Source organism: Canis lupus, chromosome 3, assembly GCF_011100685.1.
Source record: "Canis lupus familiaris isolate Mischka breed German Shepherd chromosome 3, alternate assembly UU_Cfam_GSD_1.0, whole genome shotgun sequence".
NCBI lineage: Eukaryota > Metazoa > Chordata > Mammalia > Carnivora > Canidae > Canis > Canis lupus.
The window spans coordinates 68,350,623-68,371,027 of NC_049224.1; the positions used below are offsets into that span (position 1 = coordinate 68,350,623).

The following is a 20,405-nucleotide window of genomic DNA, read 5'->3' on the forward strand; positions in this document are numbered from 1 at the left end:
TGCTCCCTTGGTCTGGAATCGTATCTCCTATGTCCACATGTCCATATTGCTCCCACCCTTAGCTTGACCAACCCAGGTGCGGTCCTCTTGGTGGAAGTGATTGCTTCTGCTGAAATCTCATAGCACTGAAATGGTTGTCTTGTTGCTTCCTCTACACCTACCTTGAACATGCACCTAACCTCCCACAATAGATGGAGAGATTCTTGAGAAGAGAGCTTGACATAGAGCTACCTCTTCCTCAAGACCCCGTGTAAAATTGGGACATAGCTATTGAATGAGTGAATGAATGAATGAATTTCCCTTTGAAAACATTGCACTACTATATTGATTTTATTGGGCTTTCAAATAGAAAATAATTTGGGCTATGAAACGCACTGAAATATAAATTAAAACTCAGAATATAAAGAATAAAAACTGTGACATAAACCTATGTGAATAGCAAAATACGCCACAAAGATAATCCTTTCTATTCTTTAATAGGAGGCACAGAAATGAGAGGGTGTACTAGATGAGGACAAAGATTCAATATTAGAACATGCTGGAGAGAAAAAGAACTACTTGTTCCTCTCTGTCCAGAAAAATTATCTTTAACTGGAAAAGCAGAAACAATATCACTCAAGTGCCTTTAGAGCTAAGGTTTTGAGACTGTCTAACACAGCGAGGACAGTGCTAGAGTTAATAGAGGTTCATAGTCACAAGCAGCTCTCATACATACCATCTGGAGACCTTGTACAATTCACTTAACCTATGTATGTCAATTTCCTCACAGAAACCAACGATGGTTTCAAGTGTTCATGGAGAGGATCAATAAAGATAACATTGGTAAATGTCCCTATAAGTCATGAAACCCTAATGCAAGAGTAATTCTTAGTGAAGTAAGAGTTGCATTAAAATAATTTATGGGTTGGAAATAATTTTTTAACAGAATTAAAAATATATCTGGATAAAAACTTCTAGAGAGCTAATAATGTTCAGCCTGATGGCTATAGTTAATAATACTATATTGTATACTAGAAGATTTGCTGAGAGCAGGTTTCAGGTGCCCTAATCACACACATACACACACAAGTGGTAAGTATATGAGCAGATGGATATGTTAATGAGCTTGACTGTAGTAAGCATTTCATTATATATATGTATATCAAAACATCATGTTGGATAAATACCCAGTAGTGCAATTGTTGGATCATAGGGTAGCTCTATTAAATTTCTGGGGGACAAACTCTGGTTTACTGGAGGGGAGGTGGGTTGGAAATGAGCTACGTGGGAGACGGGCATTAAGGAGAGTATTTGTGATGAGCACTGGGTGTTGTATGTAAGTGATGAATCACTAAATTCTACTCCTGAACATAATATTACACCGTATGTTAACTAGCTGGAATTTGAATAAAAACTTGAAAAAATCACGTTGAACACCTTAAATGTATACAATTTTTATTTTTAAAAAAATCTGAAAGGGGCAGCCTGGGTGGCTCAGCAGTTTAGCGCCACCTTAGGCCCAGGGCGCGATCCTGGAGACCCGGAATCGAGTCCCACGCGGGGCTCCCTGCATGGAGCCTGCTTCTCCCACTGCCTGTGTCTCTGCCTCTCTCTCTCTGTGTGTCTCAGGAATAAATAAATTAAAAAAAAAAAAACTGAAAGAAAAAACAAGTGCCCTGCGGTAGCTATCAGGTGGGGTAGAGGAACATAAAAACAATAAGAACGATAGATTATAGTAGTCATAAGCATGACAACACAAATAATGCTGCAAATATAGGCATGTAATATAAATTTTAAGAGCTTTAACTGTATTGACATATATATTTTTTATTTTATTTATTTATTTTTAAGATTTTATTTATTCATGAGAGAGAGAGAGAGAGAGAGAGAGAGAGAATGGCAGAGACACAGGCAGAGGGAGAAGCAGGCTCCATGTGAGGAGCCCAATGTGGGACTTGATTCTGGGTCTCAGGATCACGCCCTGGGCTGAAGGCAGCACTAAACCACTGAACCACCGGGGCTGCCTCTATTTTTTTTTTTTTTTTATGTTATATGAACAATTTTTTATCTGTATTTCAAAATCTTTAAACAGGATTTTGTTCTTTTATTTTTAATCCAACAGAATCCCTGATTTGCAGAGATCATCTAGACCTTTACAAAACATAATACTACGAGAAATCACAACATGAAACTTGACATCGCACAGACTCTAAAATATTAACTTTATGTTCCATGTATGCAGTTTAGTGAGAAAGTAAATGACTGCTAGACCTGTTTCAAACAAAGATCTTCTCTCCCAGACAGAAAATTGTCAGATGTGATTTGGGGGATTGTCTCTTCCCATATTAATTTAAAATGAGAACAAAGTTGATATTGGAGCAAAAATATATATATAAACAAATAAACAAAACAAATCTGGGAGCTAAAATTATATATTTCTTTAAAACAAGAAGAGGAACATCAAAATACTCTGAAACTCATCCTTGCATCAAACGCCTTCATTCAATTGCAGCCCTGATTGGCAGGCAGGCACCCTGTCCTCCTGTTTGAATTCAACCATCAGTCTGTGTTTGCCCATGATTGTGTGTGTTGGTTTTGATTACTGTTATTTCTTCCGAACAATTCTGATTTCACAGTGACGGTCCTGCCTCAGCTGAAGCTTGCAGCTGTCTGGGCGAGGATTGTCTACACTGACCTTTGCTTTTGACCACCTCCAATAACCCTCTTTATGCCACCTTCCTCTCATGTAAACCCTCACACGAATACCAGAGCCTTTCACCTCTTTAAAATAGATAATAATAGTCTTCCATCATTGAACAACTGGTTTGTAAGTTGTGGCATTCTGTGTGTATCAGACATGGCAGGAAATGGAAGGGAAATTGCACAGAGCAAAGGCTTGGAAGCAGGGAGACACAACCTCCAATCAGAGTATCACGTCATTGACTTTGAAAGAGTCACCCCTACGGTGTTCAATTTCAATTTCTTTATCTGCAATACAGAAATAGATGGGAGCCATAATGACTTCAACAGGTTATAAAGTCAGTGAGATGTTAAGTTTCCTACTTGTGATTTCTCTGTTTCTGAAAGGTCTATATGATCTCTGCCAATCAGGAATTCTGCTGCATTAAAAGGAATAAAATCCTGTTTAGAATAAATAAATAAATATTATGTATTTATTTATAAAATTATACATAAATGTAATTTGTTACATTACAAAAAATGTTTTTTTAGTTTATAAGTCTAAGTTTGGGGGTGAAATTTTTTAAATCATGATATGGGAAATACTTTAGAATTTCTATGGCTAGTGACAGTGAACAAAGTTGAGGTACCGAGATATCATCAAACTGAGGAGAGCAGAGAAATGTCATGGAGCTGTAAGGAAGCAGAGGATGGAAGATGCCTGACTCCACCTAGCTCCAGAGCAAAACAGTTCATCTTCAGTCCTAATTGCTTACAGAGGTATCTCTGTAATCACTGGATTGTGCATGATTTTCTAACACCTGAATCATAGCAGATAGTCCAACATCTGGAAAATGGCCCATGTGTTATACTCCAGACAGCTGCGTTAAAGAGAGTTGAGAAAGAAAATTCTTTTCTCTATTCATCAAAGATTTTTTTGCGTGGTCCTGAGAATTAAATTGACGTGAGACAGATGAACAGGAGAAAAATCAAATTTATTTACACATCTACTGGGCATCCACATGAATACAAGTTTCCAAAGATAGGCAATATGGAGCATATATGTGATCCTGAAGTAAAGAGAAGGGAGGGTCTGGGACATCAAAGGGAAGGAGAGCAATTCACAGGAGGATTAAAAAGAGTAAATTTTGGCCAGGCCATCCAGATACATGGGTCACAGAGAGGAATTTAACAAATAGACTTTGCAAGGTTCCTCTCTGTCATAGTGTCATTATCTGTAGTGATGGTGCCCTTTATGGAGCAGGTCCTCTACCTAAATTCTTTTAGGCCGTTAGTTGGGGCAAACACCACCAATAGCAACTTCTTGATTCTTCTGTCTTCTAAAAATAATCAGCCTAAAATAACCCTTATGAGAAAAAGACACATTTTGAGGTGGCAAGTCTTGCTTCCAAACAAGAGCATGTCTTGGATTTGGGTCTAGAAGTCAAAGTTGAACTCTGCCCTGACACTCACTAGTTTGTGCATTTGGCAGAATGACTCCATCTTCCTCAAGCTCACTTTCCTCCTGTGCTAAAATAAAAATAAAACACCACAAAGGACTGAAATAATGATTAAGTGTGAAACATAAGTAAAAGCGCAAACTAATCATCTGATAATACACATTGAAACAGGAGTTGGTCCCTTCAAAAGATTACCACCTTCAGAATTCTGTGGGACTTCTCAACTCTCATTGCCCTCAGAGGACTGAAAAAATAACCCCACAAATGTCATAACACTGGGTCGAGTTTTAACAGTGGCTTTAGAAATATTTCTGATAATCTCTGGCACTGGCTTGTCAGTGAATGCCATCTTCACTCTCACTACTGTGGTTAAAACCAAATGCCAGCATGTGAATAGGTAACAAGCCCCAACACAAATTACTTAGGATTGAGGCAGGTTGGTTGCTAGACTTTTAAAAATAGATCAAAGCAAAAATCACTTTTTCACTAAACTCGGAGTAAGGTTTGGAGAACTCTAGCATTTGAATTCATATAGGGCTTGTTTCCAAATTGCAAAGACTCTGTTTCAGTAATTCTGTGTTCAGCTCATGAATCTGTATGTTCAGCAAGCTTCCTGAGTGAGGCTGAATGAGGTTGTCCAAGATCCACGGGCTACATTTGAAGAACAGATGCTTTGTGGCATTTGTTGGTGTGAATGATGGCTGTACCCCCATGACATCAAAATGGTGAATTAAGTCTGCCCAAGTAAGAATCATGTTATCTATACAGGGTAGTGGAACCAAAAATATATGAAAATGGTACAATCTGCTGAGGCATCTGGGATTGCTCATTTCATCATCTTGTGCTTTTTTCAGGTCCTGAAAGAATAGAAACAAAGTTTGATGATGAAACAGCTTTTAAAGCACAACCAAACCCTGGCATTTTATCCCAGCTGGCGAAAGAAGACCTTCAATGCATTTTAAAATTCTTATGCATTATTATTATGCCCTCCAAATTGCACAACAAAATGAATTTAAAATGGAGTAAAGAGCTAATGTGTGAAGGGAAATAAAATAATTTCAAAGTTTAGGGGAGCCTGGGTGGCTCAGTCAGTTAAGCGTCTGCCTCCTGGGATCAGGTCATAATCCCAGGGTCCTGGGACTGAGCCCTGCATCAGGCTCCCTGCTCAGTGGGGAGTCAGCTTCTTCCTCTGCCTCTCCCCCAGCTCATGCTTGCACTCTCTCTCTCTGAAATAAATAAATAAAATCTTTTTTAAACATTCAAAGTTTAAAATAAAATATGTAGGGTTTCCTGGGAGGCTCAGTCGATTAAGTGTCTGCCTTCAGCTCAGGTCATGTCAGGGTCCTGGGATCAAGCTCCATATTGTGCTTTCTGCTCAGCAGAGAGTCTGCTTCTCCCTCTCCCTCTGTGCATGCATGCTCACTCACAGGATCTCAATCTGTCTCAAATAAATAAAATCTTTAAAAATTAAAATTAAAAAATATATATAGTAGAGAAAAAATCCATAGATTCTATCATATTAAATTTTTCCATACAATAAAAATTTCATAGATATGTTAAATGATAAATAACAAACTTGGAAAAGATGTATTATGCAAAGACTATGTGCACATTTACATAAGATTCGATTTCGTAGAAATTCATGTATACCACAAAAAAAAAAACATAAAATACAAGGATAGAAGTAGTAAAATGTTACTAAGCATAAGGAAACTGTTCAATCTCATTATTAGTAAAAACTGATCTTCTGAGAGGTGCTACGGGAGCATAATAAAATCCATCCTGGTGTCTTCAATATTTTTCTCTTCTCTGCTACACTTGGTACAATTTGGAAGCTGAGAAGCAAGCAAGCTTTCAGGAGGTGATAGCACCTGAGTTGAGTCCTGAGGATCGATAGAAGTAAGTGAGATGACACAGTTTCCAGGCAAAAACAAATGCCCCGCAGAATGAAAGTCTGTGAAAGGAGTGTATAAATGCATACGGTTTCGGATTGCTGGAGTGTGAAGTGCAAGGTGTGGAAGTGCCTGAAGACAAAGCTGAGAGGTTAGTCAGGTTATTAGAGTCCTGAATGGCATACTAAGACTCACAGTGTATGTGGGGAGACATCAAGACAAAAAGAAAAGTGAAAAAGAAAATAAAACACACAGAACAAAACAAAAACAAGGGGCTGCAAAGACCAGGCCGTCTATGAGCATTTCTTTACTTCTTTATGCCTGCATCTGTTTGTGTAATACAAGTTCATTCAGCATCGACCATGTGGCGCATGATCTTCATCATCTATTAGTCAAATGATGCCATTCCTCTGTTCAATACCTTTCCCTGTTTGTTTGTTTGTTTGCTTGTTTACTTATTTTCCTACCCCCCCCCCCCCGTAAAAGCTATCATTGTGGAATACCCCATCTTGGCTGTTCACACTTACATGGAAAGAGAATCAGATGTAATTGAATTTGGGATAAATGGAAGATGAGAGGTTATTGATATAACTTTCGTTTTGTTTTAGTTTTGGGAGGTGGATCACTATGATGAAATGAAAAGTGTCCTCCCGCCCACAAAGCCCTCATTGGACCTGACTGCTCCTTTCCCATCCTCCTTCAAATTTCTGTCCTATGGATTTTTACCATCTAGGGAGGATTTAGTAATGAACTTACTGCTTTTAAGGACAAAGGGAAAACTTGCTTAAGAAGGTGGAGGCCTCTTAAGGCTGCCCTGGCATTCTGTAGTAGAGAGTTCTATTGCCAATGAAGAGAGTGGTATGAATGCCTCTAGGGTTACCCACACATTATAGGAAAATGTTTGCATTTGAACCTGAAATTGTTGAGGAATGCAATTGCCACCACTGGTAAGGGGTGCTGTGTGCCAAGCTAAGCATGGAGAGTGTGCCCCCAGTTCCCCATGGAAGACCACACTGAGTAAAGAGACCTGAGCCCCTAAGAGAACTGAGCTTGTGAGTATTTAGGTGTGACATTCTCCCACTGCCAGAAGCAACCCAATCCCAAAACAGGATGTGTGGATCTTTCAGCACTGGCATGTTAATTTCCTGGGTTTGCCATAACAAAGATGCACAAACAAGAATTTATTCTCTCATAGTTCTGGAGGCTGCAAGTCCAACATCAGCATGTTGGCAGGTTCAGGTTCTTCCTCAGGACAGCAGAGGACAATCTGTCCAATGTCTTTCTTTTACCTTCAGGTGGTTTCCCGCAGTCCTTGAAGTTCTTTGGTATGTATGTTTTACTTCTCGAATCTCTACCTTCGTCGTCACATCACATGGCATCTTCCTGTGGGCCTCTGTCCCTGTGTCTCTTCTTTTCATATAAGGACCTCAGTATATTGGATTAAAAGCCCACCCAATTCTAGTATAATCTCATTTCAGTTTGATTACATCTGTAAAGACACCTTTTTGTCTGAATAAGGTCACATGTATAGGTACCAGGGGTGAGGATTTCCACATATTTTGGGGGGATACAATTCAACCCACAACATCAGAAATGTCTCATTTTCTGGATGAGAGTTAGTGTGCTCTTCTTTTGACCTGTATATACTTCATGGGTTCATTGGTAATCCCTGGTAGGGGGGTTTTCTGAGAGAAGGAGACTTAGACACACAGTCAATATGGTCGGTAGGGGTCTTGGCCAGACCTAATGCCACTAGAGAAAGGAAAGGGGTTGTATTTTTACTGTATGTTATGAAGGAATCCCAGTGATTACACTGAAAGGCAAAGTGAGGGGTGACTCTCCACTATTTAAATTATAAACTCTGTCCATGATAACGTGGAGTATTGACTCCCTGACTCCTGGAGAGGAATGTAATGGTGTGGCCATCGATGGGCACTCCATCTCGAGTTTGTTTCTCAGATCCAGACAAGGGCTTGGAAGACCTGGATTCCAGTTCCTGTCCTGCCACTTACTAGATGTGCTACCTCAGAGTGGTTGCTTAAATTCACCATGTCCTGATTTCCTTATCTGAACTCTGGGTCTAAAAAATGCCTGTTCCATGTACCCATCGATTCACCATGAGGCTCAGTAGACACAATCCATGCTAACTTCAGGATGAGTCTTAAAGCTCTATGTGACTGCTAAGAAATTATCTACAGTTTTTTCTCCCCACATCTCTCCTTGTTCCAAAAATAATTTGAGACCATTGTATCTTTTCTCACCTAGCTATATGACTTGTTTTGAAACATTATTGCCATTCCCGCTAAAAGATCATTAAGTCATTAAGCCTAAATGCTGTCCCTTAGCTCTTGACCCAGGATAATGGTTAGATAACCTGTGGCATAATGAAAACAACTTTACAAATATAATTAAAAACAGTAATGATAATGGTAATAATATATCCATGTGAGACTCAACTCTATGTCCTTGAGTTCATCAATATAATTCAATATAATACTACAAATACTTTTTGACAAGGTTAAACATTTTCAAACACAAATACCTAGTTTATTTAAACAAAGTCACAATTAACAAATCTCACCCAGTTCCAGGAAAGAGATAAGGCTGCCTTTGGTCTCCTAAAAGGTTAATAAGAGCCCAAAGACATGAAGATGGCTGTGCCAGAGCCAAGTTTTGTACCATATGTCTGTGATTTCCAATCCCATGCATTTAAATTCAAGTTTTAAAATTCCAAAGTCCTAGAATTTTTTTTTCTTTTAACTTTACTGCACATAGAAATCTTGCTCACATTCCATTTGTTAGAAGCAACCTTTTTAAATTATGATGGATCATTATTATGGATTATGTAATGGATGTGTCATATTACAGAACATCATTTCAGAATCTTTCTAAATAATTATTTGACTTTTTTTCTTATTTGACCAAGTGAAACGATATACCAAAGTAATGAATGCCAAATGTTAAGCGTCTCTTCATTCCTACAATGTCCTACTAAGCTGGGGCATGGAGATTTATTTTGAAAATGTACTGCCAATTGCATTTTTCTAGTTTTTATTTAAAGTTTACCCATTTCAAGTCTTAAGTAGGAATAAAGTTTTCTTATGCCATCTTTGTCAGTTCAGCTACAATGATTGAACTAGTCTCAAACATGTACTTGGAAGCTTCCTTCCCACCCCATTTTTTTTTTTTTTGTATGATTGGCAACAATTTGTGTAGCATGTAAATAATTTGTCACTTGAATGTTTGAAAGCACTTGCCTGTGAAACACTGCCTAAAGCAGACGTATTTTGAGGTACTTTCTGACAGTGTTAAATTGTCTCCTTTTCATTGATCTATTCAATTTTTCAAAGTTCTTGAGTCAATTTACATAATTAATATCTTGTTAAAAATTATTCATTTTCTTGAGATTTTCAAATATATTAGCATAGATTTGAATCCGCTTATACTTTAAACACCTTCTGTGTCTGTAGTTGTATTCATTTTCCCTCTTCTAATGTTTGAGTACTTTCATTGTTCTTGATTAAATTCTCTATAAACCATATCCTAGCTCAGATTCATGCTTTTATCTTTCCTCATCTTTTTTTTAAAGATTTCATTTATTTATTTGAGAGAGAGAACATGAAGGGGGTGGGGAAGAGGGGTGAAGAGAGAAGCAGACTCCCTGCTGAGCAGGGAGCCTGCCTTGGGGGCTGGATCCCAGAACCCTGAGAGCATCACCTGACCCAAAGGCAGATGCTCAACCAACTGATCCACCCAGGCACCCTATTTTTATCTTTTCTTAATTTTTATTTTTCCATTCTTTTCCTAGAATTCTGAGAAAACTTCTCATTTTTCCCCTTTACTCCTTCACTATTCTTAACTATTCAATCTGTTCCACTACAGCAATTACCGTCTTTCGTGAGTTTAAAATCACTTTGACAAAAACGGTTTCCTTTTCTATGTAACGTTTTCTAATTTCACACTATGCCTTCTCTGTAACTATTTCTTTTCATTTCACAGATGAGTTTTTTAGAAAGTGGCATAGATTTCCTCATGTTATAACACAGACGAGTGTAAGAAATACAGTTTCTTCATATTCTTCAAAGTATCTGAATGTCTTCATGAGCCTTCAACTGGTAACAAAGGAAATAAAATTACTGAATTTAGTCTAATCCCAAAGAATATGGTATCACTTATAATTACTGGGTCTTTAGGTAAAATGACTAGTCTTGTAGTTTCTAACCATTTTTTTTTCTCTTCTCCAAGATGGGATCTGAATTATGAGTTTATGTGTATAGAAGAGAGAATATGATATCCACATGTTACCTCTAGTTTTCCCTAATCCCCGGGAGGAGGATCTGTTTCCTATTCAGGTGATCTCTGAGCTACAACCAATCCAGCCCTTGCAGTTCTGCTCCAAAAGATGGTGTTCAGCGTTGTTCAACTTGGGGTCCTACTGTCTGTGTAGTAGTGGTTGCTTACACTAAGAGAATCTAAATTTAAAGTTACTTCCAAAAATAGTAGGTATTTATATCTTGCTGAATTAGAAATTTTCTGTAGTATATTTCTCATTTTTTTCAGAACATCTATTTTTCAGGAATATTATTGTTATACCCATATCTTAAATATGCCTGTGCATGTTTTTTCTCTACCTTATCTTTCTACAGTTTCATTTATGCTTTCTTCAGAAAATGGTTAGGTTATGTCAACAATTATAGCATATCGATGAGATGTTTATTTTCTCCACCCACACACTATCTTCTTGCTTCTAATAGTACAATTTCTTTCTGAGGAAGATTTCATTCTATATTGTGAGGGAAGCATAAGGTTGTCACTATTCCCTTGCCTGCCGTGAGAATGGGTAGTTGACCACAACTGACTGATAATAAGTGTGCCCCATCCTCTTACCCAGAGCAACTTGTACAGGCATGGATCTGCAACCCATAGCAGGCAGATGCAAAGAAGCATCATAACATTTAAGAAAGACATAAACTCAGGGTTCTTGAAGTTATTTCCTCAGCAAAATGGAGAAATTTATCTGCAGAAGATAAAAGGCAACAAACAATGAAAACAAAGTTGCACGGAGAAGAAAGTCAAGTCGGGGGACTTGGTGCTATTATTTGAGCTTCCATCCTCAAAACATCACACCCTAGGTTTGGCACTAAAACCTTATCTATCCACATTCTTTTCAATTTTTTTCTTTTTTTTTTTAATATTTTTATTTATTTATTTAGGATAGTCACAGAGAGAGAGAGAGAGGCAGAGACACAGGCAGAGGGAGAAGCAGGCTCCATGCACCGGGAGCCCGACGTGGGATTCGATCCCGGTCTCCAGGATCGCGCCCTGGGCCAAAGGCAGGCGCCAAACCGCTGCGCCACCCAGGGATCCCTCTTTTCAATTTCATACCAAGGGCACCAGCTTTTCTTTGCAATAAGGTAGTTTTAATTGATTTTTCTTTTTTTTAAATAAATTTATTTTTTTATTGGTGTTCAATTTGCCAACATATAGAATAACACCCAGTGCTCATCCCATCAAGTGCCCCCCTCATTGCCCGTCACCCAGTCACCCCCACCCCCCGCCCACCTCCCCTTCCACCACCCTGAGTTCGTTTCCCAGAGTTAGGAATCTCTCATGTTCTGTCCCCCTTTCTGATATTTCCCACTCATTTTTTTTCTCCTTTCCCCTTATTCCTTTTCACTATTTTTTATATTCCCCAAATGAATGAGACTATATAATGTTTGTCCTTCTCCGATTGACTTATTTCATTCAGCATAATACCCTCCAGTTCCATCCACGTCGAAGCAAATAGTGGGCATTTGTCATGGTTTATGTATACAATGGAATATTACTCAGCCATTAATTGATTTTTCAACACTAATAACCAAGAGAGTTCTCACAAATAAAGTTCTTTTATCTAACTTTTATAGAATAATGTAGGGAGAAAAATTATGATCAAATTTAAAGTCTTTTGCAGCTATTTCACTCAACTGTTTGTAAAATCTGGAAATGAAGTTAAATTGAGAAGGCAGGGCAAGTGGAAATACAGACCTTCAGCACTTTGTTGTATGTATTTTCTTTGTCTCCTTGGTGGAGCAGCCAAGAATTGCCTACCATTCACCTGTATGACTGGCCTTATTAATGACTCAACGAAGAAGATGCCTTTACTGGAGGACACCTAAGAACAAGTTGCCCATGTCAGAACTGGTAAGGAAGTCCCAGTGCAAACTCATTTTCAATATGGCTTCAGCACTAAGATGACTTCTTAGTATATTTAATGACATCAAAATATGCACCACTATTTGCCATGCCCTTGGCCCTCCCTTTGCGTTGTTTCTGAATAGGACTCTCTTGGTTGCCAGCACACTGACTTTTTTTTTTTTTTTTTACAGTTGGGTGTTTTCTGACAGGTGCTTTCTTCATGTTCCTTCTTTGCTATACTCTTAAAAACTTAAGTTTTAAAAATATAGAGAGACTTCTTTACAGGTTCACAGCACTGCCACAGATTTCTGACAATTTTTATATTCCATAATTCCTTTCAGTGAACAATTGAGAGAAAAAGATAAAGAAAAAATCAATTGTATCCAGTTTTTTTTTGCTTTGCTTGGGAGTTCCCTAGAGCATTTTCAAGAAAAAGTCTTGAAAAACATTTACAGCTACTTTTATAATTATTTGTCTATTCAGCTTTTTTACTTGTTATTGCAACAATTTGGGCAATTTATGTCTTTTGGGAAAAAACATTTTCATTAGGATTTTCAAATTTAACAGTACAGGGTTGCACATTTTATTTGCCAATGATTTTTGAGTCTCCATATTTATTCTCTGCTGTTAGATAGATAGATACACAGATAATCTGCCTATCTATTGATCAATCGATTGAGCTATCTTACTTTTCATTTTCTGAAAGTCCCTTATTTCATGTTTGTAGATCCAAGTAGCCAACATGGTATCTAATTCATTAAGTTCTACTAAAATCCTGATCTGGAATTTATTTTTGATTTACATACGTTTGCAAATTACATTTTTATTTCCTTTGATTAACTTTACTTTGTTTATTTTAAATTTTCTAAGTCTAAAATTAAGTTCCAAACTCCTCCAGTTTTATTCATTGTATAATTTTTATATACATTTTTATTCATTGTATAATTATGTCTTTTAGAGTCAGCTTTTTTTTTTGGCGAGTGCCAGCATGAATCCAATTTATTCAACTGATCATCAAATACTTGATCACCTACATCATGCCAACTACACTGCTAGATGTTGGAATTACAATGACAATTGAATGAAACAGAATGAAATAAAATAAAGTAAAATAAAATAATAAAATGGCCTCTTTTTAACATGAAGTTTCCGTTTCTGCAAAAGACAGAAATAAACTTATAAAGGACACATTGTTAGACATGTGAAGAGAATAAAGAGCACTATGGTGGGAATAGAGGGCTGGTTCCTAATTTAAATAGAACAATCTTCACATTATATCAGACAGAGGAAAAGTGCTGGCCTAAGGCTTGACCTGGATGGGACCTCCATAACAGAGAATTTTAAATTAGCATAGCTGAGGATGATGGTCAAGGTAAGTTTGCATGAGATGAGTTTGGTAACGTCAGCCAATCCACCTGGACCTTTAGTCTCTCCATGAAAACCCCTTACTCTCCTCTTCCTCATCCTTGATTTTCTACTCCAACATAGTATCTTCCATTATTGTCAAAATAGGAACATCACTTCTTATATCCCCAGAAACACAGAGACACCAGACAGGACTTCTGCAAATTCCAGTAAGCACACTTGAAAAATGAATATCTTTGTCTCACTTTCTTTCAAAAAGGAGGGGATAGCATCTTGTGTGAAATGCTCATTCCATGTTTGTATGCCCACTTTCCTTGGAAGTCATTTCATCATTTTAGGATCATTTTGTCTTTCTTTCAATAGTCCCTCTCTTCTTGCTCTTTCCCTTCATAGTTAAATATACTAATGTGTCTCTCATATAAATAAAACATTTCTTCAAGTTCTCATTTCTTTCCAACTATTGCCTTACCTCTCTCCTCTCCTTCAGAGTTAAACTTTGTTTAAATAAAATTTTGGGGCATTTTATTAAACTCTCTCACATATTTTCAATATCTGCCCCCCCATTGCTAAAACCATTGGAAAATGTTCATACCTTAAAAATTACTTTATATGTCCATGGCATTTGGCCAACAATTTCTTCAAACACTTCACTCAGCATCTAGAATGCTGAGGATGTTCTACCCACCGTGATTTCTCTTAATTTATCTCATAGAGATTTTCTTCTTGATCACTTTGCCCCTTAAATGTTTGTGTTACTCATGGTTTTATCCTATAATTTATTCTTTTCATTTTTCAACTATTCTTTTCTGTCCACCCTTCTATCCACTAGATGATCTTTCTTCTCCATGGGCTTCAATTTCCATCCTTTTATTAGCACATCCTGCCATCTACTCCTGGATTACTCTTTCCATGCTTCTTTCCTGCTGTTAATTTTCATATAAAAACCTACTTGTATACATCTGAACTAGGTGCTTCTTGGGTACATCTCTCTGGGTGTTTCTAATTTTGCTGGAATCACCATCTTTCCACTACTATCTGCTTATGTTCTGGCATCCTGAATCCCAGTAAATGCCACCTTCATCTATGCTGCTTGTTACACCAGAACCCTACGTGTTTTTTAAAAAGATTTTATTTATTTATTTGGAAGGGAGAGAGAGCAAGTGACAGAGAGAGTGTACGAGCTGGGTGAGGAGCACAGGGAGAAGCAGACTCCTCCCTGAGCAGGGAGTCCAATGTGAGGTTCAATCCTGGAACTCCAGGGTCATGACCTGAGCCAAAGGCAGATGCCCAAATGACTGAGCCACCCAGGTGCCCCAAGAATTCTGTATTTCCTCTTGCTTCCTTAGCCCACATGGTATATTATAAAAGCCACCCATTCTATTCCCCAAGTCCATGCCACATCACTTTGCAAAGTAAAGACTATAGCAATGTCCTTCCCTACCTTTATCATTTACTGATTACAAAATATTTTTTGAGAGATAATTATGTTCTAAACATTAATCAAATCTTGTGGATCCACACTTTAGAGGGGAGAAGGGGCAGTAGATAGTAAGTATAATACATTATTGAGAAGTACCATAGCACTTGGTAAACGTTACAGAAAATGAAAACAAGGTGGTCAGAGTAGGCCTTGGTGTGTACAGGACATTTGAACAAAAACTTGAAGGTGCAATAGAGTATAACTAGGGGAGTAGTGTAGTAGACAAAGAAGAGCCCATTAAAGGTCCTGAGGTAGAGTGTACCTATTCCACCAAGCCCTACGGAAATATGCTGGGAGCATAAAGGGAATTAGGACAGTAGAAGGAGATGCAGTTGAGAAGTCACAACTATGGGAATAATGGTATTTATAGCTTTTAACCATCATGAGAGTGTTGGACTTTTACCTTGCTAATTATAGGTCATTTCAGGGTTTGAGTGGAGTAGTGACATGACTGTAATTATGCTTTAAAATAATCATGCTCCTTGCCATGCTGAAGATAGATGCAGAGTGGTCAGGGATGGAGCTAAGGAGCCCAGTTGGGAAGCTCCTGTCACAATGCAGGTATGGGAAGATGGGCAGTACCTTGGAGGTGGTGAGAAGTCATCAAATTTGAATGTATTTTGAAGGTAGAGAATACAGGATTTTCTGATATGCTGCTACATGTGCTATATGAGTGAGAAAGAATCAGGGATGCCTCCAGGCTCTGTCCTCAGAAAACAGAAGTTTGCAGCTTCCAAAATTCAGATGGAAAAAAATTCTAGGTGAAATGGGTTCAAAGGAAGCTTGAAGAGCCTGGTTTTAAGTTTCTTAGGTTTGAGGTGCCCCCTTAGCTCTCCCAGTGGACAGGGAAGAAGTGTCTGATTCATGAGTCTGGGGTTGGTGGAAGAAAGGCAGGACTGGAAAAATATATTTGGCATCTTTGTCATACCCAGGTAACTATCTTCACTGCCTAAATCTTCCCCTGGCTCTTGGAAGTAAGACTAAACTTCCTTAGAGTGTTGGCCATGGAGGAAATATCTATATTCTCTACTGCCTTCTCTATCACTGCTTCCATTCCAAAATCTAAACTTCAGACATTCCAAGTTATTTTGGTTCTCAGAGTCTTTGCTCTTTCCCACCTCTAGTTTTGTTCATTACTTTTTCTCTTCTGCCAAGGAGCTTCTTCCCTTAAACCAAATTCCTGTCTTCCACCTGTATGAAAACTCCCACATTTCCTCAGGTCTTGGCTTCCAGCTCTCCCCCCTCTGATTCCTGATATCCTTCTCTGTGCTCTTCTACCTATATGCTCCTGCTCATAGCTCCTCACACATACAGACAAATTGAATTTACAAGCCAGGACAATTGCAACAAGAAAGTGCAGAAGCTGTTTGTAAGAGCAAGATGTTTGCAATGATGGAGTAAAGAATCTTTCAGAAACAAAAAAAAAAAAAAAACAATTTTTAGCTGAATTTTTAAGTTGAAATTAAAACCCTAGAATCCCACCAGCAAATCCCCTTAGAGAATCATTTTTAGAAATTAATTATATCGTAATGCAAATGATATTTAAAGTACATGTAAGTTCTTAGAGCATTTCATCTTTAAAAATGGCAGAAGCAATCGCTTTAAAATGATTAAAATGACAAGTAATGCAAGACTGTTTTGTTAAAGGATTCTGAAGGAATGTGTTGAGTGTTAAGGATGCAGAAAATGACAAAAAGTAGGTGTTTATTTCACAGGCAATACTATCGATATTCAAAATGGTGTGTTCTTCCAGAAGCATAAGAGTTCAGTGGCATGCATGCAGGTGCGCACATGCACACACACACGCACACACACACACTTCTCCATAAAATCCCATTATTCTTGTCCAGGCTGAAAGCCAGGCTGATAGAATTAGAATCCCTGGGAGAGTACTTCAAGTGTTAGTTGTTGTTGCTATTGTTGTTGTTGTTGTTTTTAACTCCCCAGTGATTCTGATCTTAAGGTTGAGAACTATTGTGTAAGAGTTCTCAGCCTGTCAGCCTGGGTTTCACAGACCTCCAAAATATTTGTAACTTTGAATGGGGGGGGGGGGGGGGAGACAATTTTTGTTTTCACTAACTTCTAATGGAAATGTAGCTCACCTTTCCATTACAAACTTAGACAGCTAACCATAGTACTATATCTAGTGTTTTGCTACCAACTGAATTTAAAGATAGATTCTGATTACATTATACAAGTTTTGCAGGTTTCTCAAGATTTTTATACTCATTACTACCCTACTATTTTCTTATTTATGATGCCTGCCACTATACACTTTTATTTAATCCTTTAATAAAGAACTGCACATTTCAATATCTATATAGTGAATTTGTTTTATGTTAACTTTTTGATAGCTGTTTAGACGTGCCTTGCGTCCCTATCTTAAGTATTTGTGCAGTTCTAACATTATTTTGAGAAGGGAAGGGAAGGGAAGGGAAGGGGGTCCATAGTCTTCTCCAGACAATCCAGTCTCTCTCCAGAGAGAGAATATATTAAAAACCACTGATCTGAAGTACTTTCTTTTTCTAAACATTCCTCATTCACAGATGGACTTGACATGGCCACACCATCTCCATCAGCAAAAGCATCTCCAAGCACATGGTAGTTAGCACTCTTGTCAACCCAGGAATCTCTATCTTGGGTTCACTGAAAGTGTTCATGTAAATTTTGCATCTAAATCTTTTTTGTTAAGACCTATTGTCTTAAATCTTTAATCATTTTCTGTGTTTCTTTTACTGGGTACCAATAGTGAGACATGTCCAGGAGACAATACGTATATTTTAGAAGTCAAACCATCAATTTTAATGGTCTGAGTTTGATTTTCAATCTTGTTTAGAAGTTCTAAGCAAATGTATTTTCAGGAATGCTTACATGGTATTGCATTAGCAAGTTTATATTCCACAGGGCCTCACTACTCCAAAGAATGTAAATGGAAAACCAGTAAAATTTGAAACCCACTTTGAACTAAAAAGCAATGTACTTTCACAGACTGGTAGTAATACTGCTTTAACAATGTTTTCCTACATGTTTGATGGACCAGGCAAAATATATTTTTGCAATTTTAATTCTGTAAGGAAAGTTTTACCTTCAATCCCAATGGAGAACATGTCAGTGTGAAATTTTTCAGATGCTAATTTAGGCAAGGCCTCCATCCTTCAAAAGGAGTTCTAGTTCTTATCATTATCATTTGTTTGGGCCTTCTACAATCTGCCAATATACCTGGGCTTGATTTACTCTTCAAATTCTCCATGAACACACACTCACCTTCTCTGCCATGCTCACATGTGAAGTGTCTTCTCTTGGTCTGGGAATTTATAGCAGCCTGTCCCCAGCTTCTGTTTTGAAAAGTAACAAAATTTAATTTATAAATTCTAATGAATTATTAGTACCTTAATGAATAAGTTAATATATATTAATTAGGATTGAAAATGTCTAAACCAATTTCCTAAGATGATCCTTATAGCTGACCATGAAAAGATACTGAAGAAATTCTTTCTTCCTTTTACCTTCTTCCTTTAATAAGTCTCCAATATTTTAGATTCTCTTTAAAAAAACTGAATTCTCTCTTAAAATTAAGTAATTAAAAATATTTTTCCCTAAAGAACTTAATTCTTATCAGATACTAGAGATATGGAAAAGAGGGACAAAATGGCCTAAGGGGAACATACTAAATTTATCTTTAAAGTTTTTACTTGGTGTGATGTTTAATTTTATGTCCTAACTTAAATCATAGTCCAGATATTTGCTCAAACTTCACTCTAGATGTTTCTGAGGAAGTATTTTTTAAAATGAGCTTTAACATTTAAATCAATAGGCTTTGAGTAAAGCCGATTACTTTCCATAATGTGGGTGAGGCTCATGTAATCAGTTGAAGACCAGAATAGAAAAAGATTGATCTCCTAGAAGAAGAAAAGTTTCTGCCTGTAGACTGTCTTCATACTTAAAGTGCAGCATCAACTTTTTTCTGGGTTTCCAATCTGCTTATTTTGAACTTGCCAGCCTTGCCAATTTCATGAGTCAATTCTTTAAGATCTCTCTCATGTGTCCACACACACATACAAACAAAGACACACTTAAACACACACAGTAACTACCTGAGGTGATGGGTATTAATTAGGTTTATGATGGTAATCATTACATAAGTTATATCAAAAACAACAAATTGTTCATCTTAAATATATATAATTTTTTAAAAATATATAATTTTTATTTGTTGATCATACTTGAGTAAAGATAGAAAAATAAAAACAAAAAATAGAACAGAAATCAAAATCCTGTTTGGTTTGGTAATTACAGAAAGAGACTCTGTGGCATATCCTTATCCTCCTGTTAACCTTTGAGTGGTCCCCATTTTAGAGATCCCTATTTCACTGGTCTGCTAATATCAGCCAACTATTCAATTATTCACTAAATGACCACTTATTGAGAACCTCTTATTCTCATGTGTAGGCTCTATTTTTGGGGGTAGTAACATAATGAGATAAATCCAGACATATATTTGTGGAACTTATATTCTAGTTACAAACATAGACATTACCAAATAAACAAATAAGTAAAAAAAAAAAGTAATTAGAAATGATGATGAGTATTCAAAAATAAATAAGCAAATTCCTGGGAGACAGAATAACTTGAAAATACTTTTTTTTTTTTTTAAGAGAGAGAGAGAGTATGTGTGCTGGGAGTGAGGGACCTAAGGAGAGAGAGAGAGAGAGAGAATCTTAATCAGACTTCATGTCCAGTGTGGAGGCTGACCTGGGACTTGGTCTCATAACCATAAGCTAAAATCAAGAGTCATATACTTACCCAACTGAGTCATCCTGGTGCCCCAACAGTATTTTAAACAGGTTGCTCATGGAAGGCTTATTTAATGGGAAATAAAAGTTAATTACAGAGGATGCAAAAATCCAACCACAAGCAAAGTCAAAGGAAGAACATTCCAGGCAAGTGCAAGGACCCAGGGTGAGGCAGAGCTTGACATACCTAAAGCTGTAGCCAAAAGTTCATCAATGATGGTGGGAGGCAGTGGCACAAGTCACAGGGCATTGTGAGGTATGTCATGTGAAGCAATTGATAGATATAAAGCAAAAAAGAGTTGTGGATCACTGCAAATTTACTCTGACTGCTATATGGACAACAAATTGGAAGAGGTTATGAAAGGGGGTTGGTTAGTTGACTACTGCAATTATCCAAGGAAGAAATGATGGTGAGCTGAGGTTTGATAATTAGCAATGGATCTTTATGGCACTTTTATTCTACAAAGTGCAAAAACTGGGGGAGTCCCAGAAATGCTCCTGCAGAGGTGCTGCTTACTGCTCTGCATAGTGTCACATCCAGAGAAAGTAGCCTAAAATCATGGGAGATACAAGAAGAGTA

General features: G+C 37.4%; 1 long non-coding RNA gene across 2 annotated transcripts; it reads right to left on the minus strand.

Moving 5' to 3' along the window:
• Window positions 1-3,675: 3,675 nt before the first annotated feature.
• LOC111095384 lies at window positions 3,676-19,996 on the minus strand. 2 transcript variants are annotated; one of them, XR_005356405.1, is made up of 3 exons: window positions 19,836-19,996; window positions 18,297-18,367; window positions 3,676-4,975 (listed from the first exon to the last, which is right to left on the minus strand). It is a non-coding gene; the product is annotated as an uncharacterized LOC111095384 (long non-coding RNA). The 2 variants fall into 2 exon arrangements; XR_005356406.1 differs by lacking the exon at window positions 3,676-4,975 and adding an exon at window positions 10,910-11,027.
• Window positions 19,997-20,405: the final 409 nt, after the last annotated feature.